Below are 15776 nucleotides of genomic sequence, written 5' to 3'. Positions count from 1 at the left end.
AACTAGAGTAAGTAAGGGGCTCAGTCATTGAGCTTGTCGATCAGAAAGGTCGGCAGTTCGGTGGTTCGAATCCCTAGCGCCATGTAACAGAGTGAGCTCCCATTACTTGTCCCAGCTTCTGCCAACCTAGCAGTTCGAAAGAACGTAAAAATCCAAGTAGAAAAATAGGAACCACCTTTGGTGGGAAGGTAACAGCGTTCTTTGTGCCTTCGGTGTTTGGTCATGCCGGCCACATGACCATGGAGACGTCTTCGGACAGGGCTGGCTCTTCGGCTTTGAAACAGAGATGAGCACCGCCCACTTGAGTCAGGAATGACTAGCACATATGTGCGAGAGAAACCTTTACCTTTAACTAGAGTAAAGTGCTCCTATTTTCTACAGGCACACAAATACACACAGACTGTACCTAATGTAATTATGATGGCCACTTTGTATATTATGTTGTCACTAAGCTCTTTTGTAGAAATACTGCATTGTCTTGATCAATTTGGGGTGATGACCAGCATGGTACAAGCTGCTCAGTTGGTCATCACACCTCCTATCCACAAGACCTTCATTTTGGGGGTGATGACGCCCCAAACCAAACCTCAATTCTTCTGCTTTCCGGAGATGTGCTGGGCCAGGGGACTATGGCCCCTCTGCTAACCCTACAGTTTTGTCTGATTATAATGTTTTCTGTGTATGTGTGTGTGTGTGTGTGTTCTTTGTCAAGCTGAAATTGCAGTGTTGGATAATACAAGCCTCAAACAGTAATTAGTCATGTGTGATTTGTTTTCCAACTCTGTATTTAAATTATTAAAATTGTGTGATGAGATACAGTGTGTATCCACGATACTACATACAAATTACTGGAATTAAGGAGAAACTTCCTAACAGTGAGGACAATCAACCAATGGAAGCGCTTGCCTTCAGAAATCGTGGTTGCTACATCAGTGGAGGTTTTTAAGAAGAGTCTAGACACTTACTTATCTGAGATGGTATAGATTCTCTGCTTGAGCAGGGAGTTGGACTGGAAGACCCACCCAGTTTGAAAGTTCAAGATCCTGCCCCCACACCAACAAGTCCATCACATGGTTCAATCTCCCACTGCCATGCTGGCAGTTCCACCCATCCAATTCTGGCCAGGTGAAGAGGTGCAGAGACAAAAAAAATAACCTTGGCTTCCTAGAAAGGATTTTGTTGTGTATGTGACTCCTTACAATCTCCCCTCCCATTTTCCCACCATAGAAAAATGCATAGCAGAATAATAGAAAGTATGGCAGGCCAAAGACCCAATGAAAAGATGGCTGCAGGCCTGGCACAAGGTCTTTTCCAATTCTGTTCTGATTGATTGGATGGAAATCTTGGTTTGGGGATGAATATAATCCGCCTAATTCTTTTGAGGGACTCATTTTTCTTTATGGAAATAATCCTGTGGGAGAAAGGGAATAGCATGTGGAAATAACATTTAACTCAGGCCCAAGGAAACCATCCAAACAAATTCAATGAGTGGGAATGGAAGAGTTCATCTGAGCACCTTAGTGTGCTTAATGGATGTGCCTCCTTATTGCCACTATTCTCAAAGGTTGTAAAAGGCATGGCTATAAAACTCTCTCTGAGCAACTAATTCCCAAGCAAACACAAGAAGTTTAGATAAGTAGAAGTATTGCAGAGGAAGACATGTAAATAAAGAGGTTTTGTGTATAGCAGCATGCGGGGAAACCCATCCCTCCTTCCTTGGGCCCAAAGTTCAGATCCTCATATTTTGCCTCCCTTCTTCTGGCTGTTCTTTTCTCATCCCATAATCTCTGCATTACTTCTCTTCTATAAAAGGGCTCTCTCTGGTGTGTGAATCAGGGTGCCTCACAGAGGTGGTTTCCTACCAGTTTGCACCTATTCGGTAGAACCGGTTCGCCAAATCTACCGAACTGGTTAGAAGAGGTTCCACTAGTGGACCCGGAAAGCAGGCCACACCTACAGAAAAGGTTCCAAAATTTTTTGAAACCCACCACTGGTCCTTGGATATGATTATTCTACGCTATCATGCTCATATTTATAAAACTCAGTGCTTCTGTGGAAGGTAAGGATGACTTCTGCGTTTGTGGTGCAATCAGAACATTGCGTGTGTTGAAGTTGTTTTAACGCAAACCAAAGATGCCTTTTAAAAAACAAGTTTACATCATATTCTTATGCATGCCAGTGCTGTGTGTGAGGTAATTTAAGGTGGTTCTGACAAGTGTCGTCGGCATCTTCATATCCAGTCACATGGACGGCAAGCCACTCCCACCCAGTCACATGGGCAGCAAGCCACTCCCACAAAGGAGGCCACACCCACAGAGTAGGTTCAAACAATTTTTGAAACCCACCACTGGTGCCTCACCTCATCAGTTTCAGCTCTCAATAATTGCCATGCTAGGAATATTAGATAAAAGGTAAAGGTTCCCCTCGCACGTATGTCCTAGCCATTCCAAACTCTAGGGGGCGGTTCTCATCTCCATTTCAAAGCCAAAGAGCCAGCGCTGTCCGAAGACATCTCTGTGGTCATGTGGGCCAGCATGACTAAACGCCAGAGGTGCACAGAACACTGTTACCTTCCCACCAAAGGTGCTTCCTATTTTTCTACTTGCATTTTTCTATGCTTTAGAACTGCTAGGTTGGCAGAAGAGGAATATTAGAAGCTGCCTTAAATCAGACCTCTGGTTCATCTTCTTTAATTTTCTCTAAACCAGGGATGAAGAGTCTATGACTTTCTGTTTTCTTTTGCTACAGTTATGCTACTTCTATTTGCAGGTCTTTATGATTTTCTCCAGTTTTTTCTCTTCTCTTTTGCTCTCCTTAGGAACTGCAAGATCCACTATCCTAAGGTGACCAGACGTCCTGCTTTTGGCGGGACAGTCCCAATTTCTAACCATTTGTCCCGTGTCCCGCGATGTTTTTAAAAAGTCCCAATTTTTGGAAAAAATGCATGACGCAGTCCTCTCCCCTGGCACCTCACTGATTAAAGCGCTTTCTTTCACCCGCAGAAGAGCTCGGGAGGGCTAAAGGAAGTGCTTTAGTCAGGGGGGTGCGTGCCGGGAGGAGAGGAGAGAATCCATATAGATCAAATTTTTAATGAAGAACCCCCCTGCCCCCCCCCCGGTCAATGGTGTCCCGCTTTACCAATGTTAAAATCTGGTCACCTTACACTATCCAGATTTTGTCTGTCGTTCATTCATTCATTCATTCATTCATTCATTCATTATTTGTTTGCTTCCTAGCTTGCTTGTTGATTTAAATTCATTGGCTGCCCATTGTACCAAAGGGTAACCCTGGCAGCTATTTATTGTGTTTTGAGTTGTTTTCATACCTACTCTGGTTGTTTTTGTTTGCATTTCTTCTAAATAAGCTGATGGTAATCTCTTTGGGTTGTGGCAAGGTATAAATAAATAAATGAAAAAGAGTGTAAAATTGGTGCAAATTTCTCTTCTGTAATCTGGACTGTACAAGCCAAGTAAAATGAAGAACCTTTTTTTTTTTGTAGAAAGGCTTAATAGTCATACCTGCTTTTATCTTCTTTCTTTATGGTGTTTAAAGGAGTTGTGAAAGGAATTTAATCTAATGATGCTAAAATGCATCATACTCAGATTCTTATTATATATCTATTTTATGCTGCAAGAAACAAAGCTCATAATCTCACCATTCAGAAAAAGCCAAGGTGGCGCAGTGGTTAGGGTGCAGTACTGCAGGCCACTTCAGCTGACTGTTATCTGCAGTTCAGCAGTTCTAATCTCACCGGCTCAAGGTTGACTCAGCCTTCCATCCTTCCGAGGTGGGTGAAATGAGGACCCAGACTGTGGGGGCAATTTGTTGACTCTGTAAACCGCTTAGAGAGGGCTGAAAGCCCTATGAACCGGTATATAAGTCTAACTGCTATTGCTATTTTGGAACTTTTGGGCCAGAAGGCCATCAGTACCTGGAAGAAAACCTTTAAATCTTTTCACTATTTGATTGTGAGCTGGAAATGTGCAGAGTAAATGTGTTTCTTATCAGTAGTAGATTTGTGTAAGTTAATTTGTAAATTATTCCTTTTGGATGTTGTATTTTTCTGCTGGAACTTCAAGGAGCTGTTGATCCATTAGCCAATGGGTATTCTTTCAAGAGATCAAAAAGATTAACTTCTTCCCACTTTGTGTTTTTCTATCTAACCTCTATATTGTATGTAAACAGGATCTCACGACTCTTAGCAGCTGGAAGGAAGATAGATAAATGCCAGTCTACTGATATGTTTAGACTGGTAGTGGATTCCGGACCCTGGGCATACTCACACCACTGCCCTGTGACACACAGTTATAAGGCCACGCAGGTGCCACATGCTATGCACCCATGCGCAACGGGCTGGTTGTGTTATTAAATGGCCATGGAATGCGGGTGGGTGGGCTAAATGAGCCACCGTACCAGTACGGTGGCCGCTTCTCCCAACTACTACCTGTACGTCTGTACCAGGCCATACCGCCCGGAACCCACCACTGGTCTAGACCAACATTTTAAACTATGATTGTGAGAAATTCTTCAGGGTCTACAAAAGAAGCTTTTCTCATCACCTCATCTGAACCCTTTAAGTGGGTATATCATGGACTAAGCCTGGGGCGTTTTGCATGTAATATAAAGCATTCACCACAACATGGTTGGTATACCATAGTAGCTATGGTACCTGAAGTAGCTTTCCTATTGCCCATTAAAATAATAGGGATTCCTCCATGCAAAATTCTCCACTTTAATGCTGAGCCTTATGTAAGTGTGTCAGAGCTGCTTTGATACTGGCACCAGGCTAGAAAGCAAGAAGCCATGAGTTTGGTTCCGCCTTGGATACAAAGCCAACTGTGCTAGTATTTCTCAGCTCTGGGAGGAAAGCAAGGACAAGCTACTTCTGAAAACGTTGCCCAAAAAAACGGCATAAATTTCTCCTGGCAATTTCCAGGAGTCAAGACTGATTTGAAGGTAAAGTGTGTGTGTGTTTGTGTGTGTGTGTGTGTGTGTGTGTGTGTGTAAATCTCTATATCTATATCTATATCTATATCTATATCTATATCTATATCTATATCTATATCTATATCTATATCTATATCTATATCTATATCTATATCTATATCTATATCTATATCTATATCTATATCTATATCTATCTATATCTATATCTATATCTAGCTATATCTTCTATATCTATAGCATCTATATCTATAGCATCTATATCTATATCATCTATATTTATATCTATATCTATCTATCTATCTATCTATCTATCTATCTATCTATCTATCTATCTATCATCTATCTATCATCTATCTAACTATACAAATGCAAGACACACACACACACACACACACACAGTTGTGTGTGTATGTTCCAGCATACCTTTGGAATGACTCAAGCAATTTCAACCAAACTTGGTACACATATTACTTACTCTCTCGAAACAAATACTGGGGGGGGGGGGGGTAAGACACCCCCAACACCCCTTGGTGTGTGTGTTCTGTTGATATACAGCCTGTTGTGCCTTAAAATGTCTTCTATCGTACTGCCTTCAAATGGCTTCTGCTGTACGGTGCTGTGGAGTTGCCATGGTAACTTCATGGCTTCACAGTACTCCACAATGGGGCTGCCTCTGGTAAGGGGGAAAATCCAACATTAGAAATTGCAGCAATGTTCATGGAAGGAGGGTTGGGATAAATAAATACCCAAGCAGCTCTATATAATCAATTTGAAGATGGTAATAAGAACAATGTCATTAGAAATAAGCACCTTTTCCTTTCAAGCTCTTCTTCCATTCACTGACTTCTGGGGACAAGTTTCAATTTTTAAACTTCTGCTGCAATAGGTTAGGATATTAGGAATCATGGTTCACCACCATCTGTTATTTTATTTTTCTATTGTGGCATTTATAATCGCTACCCACATTAATTATTTTGGCACTAAAGTCCTTTCTCGTTCGAGGACCCTGTGATTTCTAAGAAAGATGGATATTAAATATGCCACACACCAGCACGAGGTTCCATTACCCGGTGCTATTAAGTTTCAAGGCTGTGTAGAGTTAACACAGAAAAACAACTTTTGCTATTTGCAATCACAGCCAAGCCTTTGAGTGTTGTGGTTCAGAATAAGAAATACAGATGATGACAGGAGCTGATTTCTTATTAGGAACCTAAGCGAGCATTTGCATAAATCAAAAGGGCGCTGGGAGCATCCTTCGGTGCCAAGCATTGCCCAGGCAGATGTCTGCAGCTGTTGGAGCACAGAATTGGACATTCAAACATGCCCCCTACATTTCAACAGGAGGAAAGCCTTTATCTTGCACAAATGTTTTGCTTATAAATAGGTCGCGCATCTACACTTGGGCTTCACTTTTTAGAAATCAGCCCTGGTGCAGGGAGATGGTGCCGGTAAATCAACTGCAGCAGATGAGGTCCTAGGCATCAGATAAGCACAAGGGGATGCATGTGTGAATGCTTTCATTTTCGGATCCCCCCTCTGAAATAAGCAAATGTTCATACATGAGTTCTACAGATGAAAGATAAGACCCTTACAATTGTCTCTCCCGACAAAGATAAACAGAAATGCCTGAAAAGCTGTCAATCTGGGAAGAACTTCTAAACGTTCCTGATACAATAAAAAGCACATGTGTAGTCCCAAATACACTCTTTTTATTTCAAAGGCTGTGAATTATATTCATTCACAGCCCGTCATGAGTCACAAATAGTTTGTAAAGAGTCCAACAGAAGTCTGCCACAGTCCTTTGGGCTAAGGCTGTTAAGCACCCATCTTTATCTTCCTTGAAATATGGCCGAAGACCTAGCTGTCAACTAGTTTGGTAAGGCCACACGGAGCACAAAGTCGAAACGGAGCTTCAGAATGTAACCCGGCCAGCATGAACAAAGTTGCTTCCTGCAGAGGCTTACATGGCTTTGCTCCTCCTTTAGGTCCTATGGGAGGGGCCAATCACCTCCAAGCTTACTCCTTAGTTGTGTCTTAACTGTTCTTGCCTTCTGGCAGCTCTGTGCATGCGCCCACTGGGAACAGGATGCCCCTATGGGGGGAGACTCCAGAGGCAACACATAACTCCCAGATGGCCCTTGCCCCCTCTCTGCCTCCAACGCAGAACCCTTGTCCGACCCTTCCCCAGACTCCAGGACTGGCCCATGTTCCTCCCCAACCTTCTTAGTGTTCGAATCTGTTGCCAGCTCCACAAGTCACTGCTGGACCACAACAGAATCCAGCACATCCTGTCCCTACCCAAGCTGCTTAATTCCCCATCAGTTTTATTTCTCTGGTCAATTAATTGAAATGTGGCGGGGTTTCTCTTTCCTCCGTCGCTTCTCCTTCCCCCACCCCAGTTTTCTTTTCAATTGGCAAGGCAGCTGGTATGGCCAACCTGTGGTTTCCTGCACAGCTGTGCTGTGTCTTGCTTGTCGCCATTAAAAGCCATTTCATCTCTGTTCAGAGCCATTTCTGGTGATCATTTCTCCCTTTCCGATTAAACCGGTAGTTTCATGTGGCCATTTAGCTGTCAGGAGTCCTGAGTGGCATCTTTGCATTTTAAAATGTAAGCAGGCCTGGGAGAGAAGGCTAGGCAGCTGCCTGACCAACAGATCAGCCCAAGTGTTTTCCCAACTGATCTGGCGTACTCTGGGAAGCGAGCGTGACAGATTTTATATCTTGCATTGGGGGAACCCAAAAAGGCTGCCTTTTTTTGTATTCCACAGAACAAATGCTTCTAAACAGAAGGAGAGCAGGCATTTTACTCCTTGTTAATTGTAAGCGATGTGGATTTGCAGAGTACCCTGGGGCTGGGGGGGATAGAAAAATCTCCTTTAAGCTGTACTCAAGTCTTGCCAATGTCGTTGATGTATCCAGGCAGTTTTAGTTGCAAAAGTGCAGAACGTCTATGGAGATTCTCAGTCACCCACGTCAGGCATGTGCCAAAAGTGCTTTTTAAAAAGACAACTGTGTTGTGGCCCACCTCCAGCCAGTGGAGCTGGCAGCAGATTAGGACAGTGAGGAAGTTGGGGAGGAACATGGGCCAGTCCTGGGGACTGAGGGAAGCTCAGATGAGGGCTCTGCGTCGGAGGCAGAGAGGGAGCTAGACAGCACTGAGGCAGAGGAACGGCTGGAGCCTGTTCCCAGTGTGTGCATGTGCCGAGCTGCCAGAAGACAAGAACAACTAAGAAAGCAGGGTCAACTTGGGAGTAAAGCCACACCCTGGAGGTGATTGCCTCCCCCCATAGGAAATAAAAGGGAGTGGGCTTTTTGCAGGAAACCATTCATTCATTGGGTCCGGAAAGCTCTGTTTGTGATCATAAGAGACTGTGTCAAGTTTTGCCTTGCCCTCTGTTTGGAAACTAGCTATCTGGCAGTGCTCTAAATAATATAAGGTGCGCGTGGATAAACATTCCTCTGAAAGACTGTTTGCTAAAGCCTTGCTTGCTGTGAATGAAAGGAATTGACAGTCGTGTAAATAAAAGAGGTTTTTGGGGGGACCAAGATTTTGCTTCTTGCTTTCTAAGGAAGCCTGGGTCGGAAGAAACTGGACTTTCTGGTTGTAAAGAAACAAAGTCCAGTTAACCTTTTAAAAAAGCACCTTTGGGACAAAAATGCAGAGGTGGTTTGCTATTGTTTTCTTTCAAAGTTTTTTCTTTTCATTGTGCTCAGCATTTTAAGGCAGTCTCCCAGGTAAACACTCAGGCCTCCCCTTACTTGGTTTCCAGCCAGACAAGGCTAACCAGGAATATCATTAGGTTTTAACTCAGGGTAGATACTCTGAAGGTCTTTTGCCTTGTGTTCACTTCAACATCACAGATTGGAAGAATTCCTTATAAGTAAAGGGACTTTTTGCCAAAAGAGAGAGGTGTTTTAATCTCTAGCACTGCAACACCTGTGTTCTTTTAACATGGCTAATGTGGCAATACTACATTCAAGAAATGATGGTTACCGCAGGGATGAATGAAATGCAATGGGTGTTAGAAAACATACAATAATGGTATTTACTTTTAAGTTACTCCTTGACTTAAAACCAGTGATACAGCTAAGGTTCAAAATTACAACGATGCTGGAAAAAGTGCCCCATGACCCAATCCTCACACTTATAATTGTTGCTGCATCCCCAGGGAGATACAGCAATGGAATTCCATCCCCAATGGAAATTCTAATCAAAATTCAGGTGCTTCGCAACTGGGATGTATTTATGACAGTCATGTGATTGACATTTCTGACCTTTCCCATCCAGCTTCCAAGAAGTAGGGGGGAGCTGGATTCACTCAATGACCACACAATTCACTTAAGAACAGCAGGGATTTGCACAACCACCCTGGCAAAAAGCTCATAAAATTGACTCAACTACTGCCTTGCTTTGCAGTGGAAATTCTGGTGACTCCCAATTGTAGTCATACATTGAGGACCTGAACTATTCTGACCAATGAAATGGTCAATCAATTGGTCTGCTATGCATTGGGACTTCCCCACCTTATGAGATGTACATTTTCTTTGCAAAACCAGTAAAGTGTTTATTTTGTTGATGGGATATTGGGTGATTAATTTGTACTTAATGTGGATTTCTTGTATTGAGTTTTGCAACTTAACTCGAAGAAGAATGGATTGGTTTAGCCTGTCCCCCTTTTCTTCTTTAATCCCAATCCATTAAATGAGATTTTTTTGTTAATTGGGGATTAATTTTTTACAACACTTTTAACATACAGCATTACTTTTAAAATGCTAATGAATACCCCTAACCTGAATAGTGCTTATAAGGGTTTCATATCTGTGCCATGCTCCTTAAATAGATGCTGTTTCAAAAGAGTAGATACACTTATTGCATAATTGACATATTTCTGCAATATTCTGCCTTTTCATTTTCTAAGGAACGTTACGTAGAGTGCTCATAATGATACAGTAGATATGAAAAGAATTGTGAATTCTTTTTATAGGACTTTAGGGTTTATTTGAACAATCTCAGTTTTTAATGTAGCTTTATGGAATGAAGCTTTGTCTGTTTTCCATATTTTTTTTATCCTGTTCTTTCTTTAAAATATTTCTGGGCAATGTACTCAGTTCTCCAATTACATATAAGCAATAAATGATGTGGGAATGAGATAGATATTTTTGGCAGAAGCTAATTCACCCAAAGTCACTTAGTGTAGCATAATTGATTGACTGTTTAGGTGCCATTAAATAATTTTCGATTCTTAGTGACCACACAGATTTTCTCCAGGAGAGCCTGTCCCCTTATCTGGTCCTTTAGATCTTCCCATGGTGCCTCAATCACCCCTGTAACTGTGTATGTCCCCCTTGTTGCTGGTCATCCTCTTTTCTTTCCTTCCATCTTTCCCAATAACAATACCATGTTTCCCTAAAAACAAGACAGGGTCTTATTTTCTTTTGACCCCTGAAATAAGCGCTTGGCCTTATTTTGGGGGAGGTCTTATTATTTTTGAGGTGCAGGAGGCAGAAAGCATGTCACCTCATGGCTGCTGCTGTGTTGCAATATTTTCAAGGAAGGCTTATTATCTGGGGAAGTCTTATTTTCAAGGAAACAGGGTAGCACTTAGATGTATATACCACTTCACAGTGCTTTACAGCCCTCTCTAAGTGGTTTACAGAGTCAGCATCTTTGCCCCCAACAATTTGAGCCCACATTTTGCCAACCTTGGAAGGATGGAAGGCTGAGAATCGAACTGCCAAAATTGCAGTCAGCTGGCAGTCAGCAGTAACTTCCAAACTGCAGAAGTATCCTGCACAGTGGTGGGTTTCAAAGTTTTTGTGTGGTGTGGCCTCCTTTGTGGGAGTGGCTTGCCGGCTATGTGATCTGGTGGGAGTGGCTTGCTGGCCATGTGTTTTCTTTCTTTCTTTCTTTCTTTCTTTCTTTCTTTCTTTCTTTCTTTCTTTCTCTCTCTCTCTCTCTCTCTCTCTCTCTCTCTCTCCTTCCTTTTGTCTCTCTGTCCCTTTTTTTCTTTCATCTCTCTCTCACTCTTTTTCTTTCTTTTTCTTTTATTTATTTATTTCTTCCTTTCTTTCCCTCTCTCTCTGTGTCAATCTGTGGGGGGGGCAGTGGGGGGTTTCAATTTTTTTTGGAACCTCTTCTGTAGGTGTGGCCTGCTTTCCGGGTCCACTGGTGGAAACTCTTCTAACCGGTTCGGTAGATTTGATGAACTGGTTCTACCGAATAGGTGCGAACTGGTAGGAACCCACCTCTGAGCCTGCAGTACTGCATTCTAACCACTGTGCCACCACAGCTCAGAGTCTTCTCTGAAGAGTTAAGTCTTCACATAATCCAAATAGGAGGATTTAAACCTGGCCATTTGTGCTTCAAGTGAGAACTTTGACTTATTTGCTGATGCCGGGCCATGGCAGCTCAGTGGTTAGAATTCAGTACTGCAGGCTAACTCAATGCTCCCTCTAGGACTTCGATTCTGACCAGCTCAAGGTTGACTCAGCCTTCCATAAGTCTTAAGTGTTGTTGATGTTGCTACTGCCAATGTATTTATTTGTTTTCTCAGTAGTCCTCGGTATGCACAGGAGCTTACTCTAACACCAAAGTTCAAAAGTGTGAAATGCTCACTTTTTCAAAATTATTTTGCTTTCATGGTGAGCCGAAAGGGTGAGTGAAAATTTGGAGCAGAGGTTTCTTAGTCCTAATCCAATACGCTAACCAGGTTTAGAGGATTTCAAATTCAAAAATAAGTGGTGAAAATGTAATTACTCTTTGGAGCCATCAGTTGTTTATTTAGGTTTTTGCAACCCAGAGGCAGTAGCCCAATTTTAACCACTGTATAACTTACTTTCAAGTTCAGGAATTGCAGCTCTCACACCCGAAGAGCATCCATAGGAAAAGGGTGGTCTATGTAATTAAAGTTTGAATTATTTGGATCCAAAACCAAAAAAACTTCTTTCAGCCGCCATGGGAAAGAAAATGAACAGATTTGACAGATTAACAGAGTTGGAAGGGTCCTTGGAGGTCATCTAGTCCAACCCCCTGCTCAAGCAGGAGACCCTACACCATTTCTGACAAATGGCAGTTCAATCTCTTCTTGAAAGTCTCAAGTGATGGTGCTCCTACAACTTCCGAAGGCAACTTCAGTTCCATGGGTTGATTTTTCTCACTGTCAGAAAGTTCCTCTAGTTGTTTCTAGGTTGAATCTCTCCTTGATCAGTTTCCATCCATCATTCCTTGTCTGGCTTTTTGGTGCCTTGAAAAATAGCTTGATCCCCCTCCTCTCTGTGGCATCTGCTCAAATATTGGAAGACTGCTATCATGTCTCCTGGTTCTTCTCTTCACTAGACTAGCCATGCCCAGTTTCTGTAACCTTTCTTTATATGTTTTAATCTCCAGTTTCCTAATCATCCTGGTTGTTCTTCTCTGTACTCTTTCTAGAGTCTCAACATCTCAACACTTTACAGTGTGGTGACCAAAACTGGATGCAGTCTGGTCTTACTAGGACTTTATAGAGTGTTGCTAGTACCTCACTTGATCTTGATTGTATTCCTCTGTTAATGCAATTTAGGATTGCATTGGCTTTTTTGGCTGCTGCTGCTGCATACTGCTAGCTCATATTTAGCTGGTTGTCCACTAAGACTCCAAGATCCCTCTCACAGTCACAGCTATTAAGCCTGGTTTCACCCAGTTTATAGGTATAGTTTTGGGTTTTCTTACCAAAAGGTGTAGCATTTCACATTTCTCTGTTCTTCTGTCAGAACCTTGAGATCACTCCCATCTCAAACTTCTCCTTAGTTTTATCAAAGATACTTGCCAACTAACAGCAAGGTGTGGTTACCTTGCTTCACTTATTACAGACCAAGTTTTCTTCTTCTTTTTGACCCATTTTCTTTTAATCTAAACAAAGACAATCCAAAACAGGCATTAGTAATTCAATGTATAGCAATAGCAATAGCAGTTAGACTTATATACTGCTTCATAGGGCTTTCAGCCCTCTCTAAGCGGTTTACAGAGTCAGCATATTGCCCCTCACAGTCAGGGTCCTCATTTCACCCACCTCGGAAGGTGGAAAGCTGAGTCAACCTTGAGCTGGTGAGATTTGAACCGCTGAACTGCAGATAACAGTCAGCTGAAGTGGCCTGCAGTACTGCACCCTAACTACTGTACCACCTCGGCTCTCTCCGATATCTAAAGAAAGTATCTCTTTATTTAGATATCAATTTACAATAACTGAATAGGAACCAGCCACAGTCAAACTGTACAGTAGGTTCTTCAGTCAGATTGTCTGGAAGCTACACCAGATCAGATCAATTCAACAAATGAATCTGTTGTGTGGATTCAGATATATCACATCCCCAGTGTTATACTCTCCCTCTATGACCAAAATGGTTCTCTAAATGTTCTGCTCCATGGAGCAATTATATTTGGAGTCACTCAAGCAGCTAATGAATAGAAGACTAAAAGTTGTATTAAGCCTGCAGAGATCCATCAGTGGCAATAGCTATTGTCTATTAATTAAATGCTAATTAATTATTAAAGGGGCACTTATTGAGGTTTAACTGCTCTATGGTATTTTTTTTTTAAAAAGAAAAATAAGTAGTCTTGACAGGTATTAAACTTCAATAATTAGATTCTCCACAACTGGCATTTTGTTTGACTTGGCATAACTTTCTTATTAAATGTAAATCAAACCTTTAATTGAGACACTTAATTCTCACCAAATGAACTGGGAGTTCTGGGTTTGTAGGAGGAACAGGCCCAGCCATGTCACTACATTAGCAGAGATAGGAAGAGATTTCTCCTAAGAGAGGCAATGGTTGGTTATTCAAGGCAAGGACTGTTTAAAGGATTATTTCCCCAAGCTCCTTATATGCACTCAAGCTAACTGGAGCTGTAAGGACTTATTCTTTTCTCATTAGGAAATTTGTGGAGAGTTCCAGTTAATGATATTGAACTTGCTTGATGATTTCCATCACAATCTTTTATAATCTGAGAGCTGAAATTGACTTGCATACCCACAAGGACAGACGCTGCTCAATTCTTCCAAGTCCTCTATAAGAAACTTTGGAACCAAGGACCCTGAGTAATATAGACCAAGGTCACAATTTAACCATTGTCAAATAGGACACAAGATTTGAGTTCATATGGGTTCAGTCCAGAGGTGGTATTCTATCAGTTCGGATCGGATCTCAGGTAGCAGAAATCGTGGGTGGCTCCACCCACCCACGCCCAGCTCTACGGCATCCCATTTAGGCCATTTTTTCCCCGCCAAAAGCACATGCATGGAAGGATCTGTGCATGCGCAGAAGTGAACCGGTAGGGAAGGTAAGTGTATACCACTCCTGGTTCAGTCACACAACTGGAATGTAACCTGAAGTCATAGGAAGGGAGAAACTCTTTTCCAGAGGGCAGAGGGGCAATAGAGCTTAGAATATTTGGTAGGCTTGAAGATGGTGAAGATGAACCCACCTTAGCAATTCACAGAGTATATCTATAGTTATGCAGATACTTGCTTTAGTCTGGCAAGATTCTGTTTGTAAACAAACAGCAATAAAGAACTATTCAGAAGTAACTGTTCTTACAGTTCTTCAGGCCTGACAATAATAGAGTTACCAGATCTTACTACAATTACTAAGGTAAAGGTTCCCCCGCAGATGTGTGCTAGTCTTTCCCGACTCTAGGGGGCAGTGCTCATCTCTGTTTTAAAGCCGAAGAGGCAGCGCTGTCCAGACATCTCCGTAGTCATGTGACTGGCATGACTCAGTGCTGAAGGAACACAGAGTGCTTTTACCTTCCCACCAAAGTGGTCCCTATTTTTCTACTTGCATTTTTTTACATGCTTTCAAACTGCTAGGTTGGCAGAAGCTGGGACAAGTAACTGGAGCTCACTCTGTACGTGACACTAGGGATTTGAACCGCTGAACTGCTGACCTTTCTGATCGACAAGCTCAGCGTCTTAGCTACTAAGCCACCGTGCCCCATACTTCAATCACTGGATGGCAGCAAAAAGCTCTAATTCTTTGCTACATCTAGTGGTCAATGGGATTTTTGAACTCTGCATCTTCGAGCCCTACATCCTTTACTGGAGGCAGAGAGGAAGAGAAGGCAAAAAAACCCCACAGCTGTCCAGTTGATAAAACTGAACTAATAAATAGCATCTTGGTATGTAGGTGTGACACTGCTTGCACTCTCTTCCTAATCCTTGTGAGCCAGTCTAGTACACCTATGACTGCCACAATTAGCCCAGCGGTGCCAGAGTTTGTTTGACATGGTAATAGCACTAGCACTTAGACTTATATACCACTTCACAATGCTTTACAGCCCTCTCTTTACGGTTTACAGAGTCAGCCTCTTGCCCCCAACAATCTAGGTCCTTATTTTACCCATCTCGGAAAGATGGAAAGCTGAGTCAACCTTGAGCCGGTCAGAATTGAACTCCTGGCAGTGAGCAGAGTTAGCCTGCAATAGTAATAGCACTTAGACTTATATACCACTTCATAGTTCTTTACTGCCCCCTCTAAGCAGTTTTACAGAGTCAACATATTGCTCCCAACCATCTGGGTCCTCATTTTATCAACCTCGGAAGGATGGAAGGCTGAGTCAAACTTGAGCCCTGGTGAGATTTGAACTGCCAAATTGCAGGCAGCCTGCAGTCAACAGAAGTAGCCTGTAGTACTGCCCTCTAACCACTGTGCCAGTGTGGCTTCATAATAATCTGTAGTTAGTACTTTTCTCCAGCATGCACTTCATGATAAGCAATCATCTATGGTAAATAAACTATAATAGATGGGCTCATGCGAATGGCATGCCATAAAGCCAACCATATTATGATTTAGCA

Source organism: Thamnophis elegans, chromosome 13, assembly GCF_009769535.1.
Source record: "Thamnophis elegans isolate rThaEle1 chromosome 13, rThaEle1.pri, whole genome shotgun sequence".
Lineage (NCBI taxonomy): Eukaryota > Metazoa > Chordata > Lepidosauria > Squamata > Colubridae > Thamnophis > Thamnophis elegans.
Note: the sequence above shows the minus strand (reverse complement) of the source record.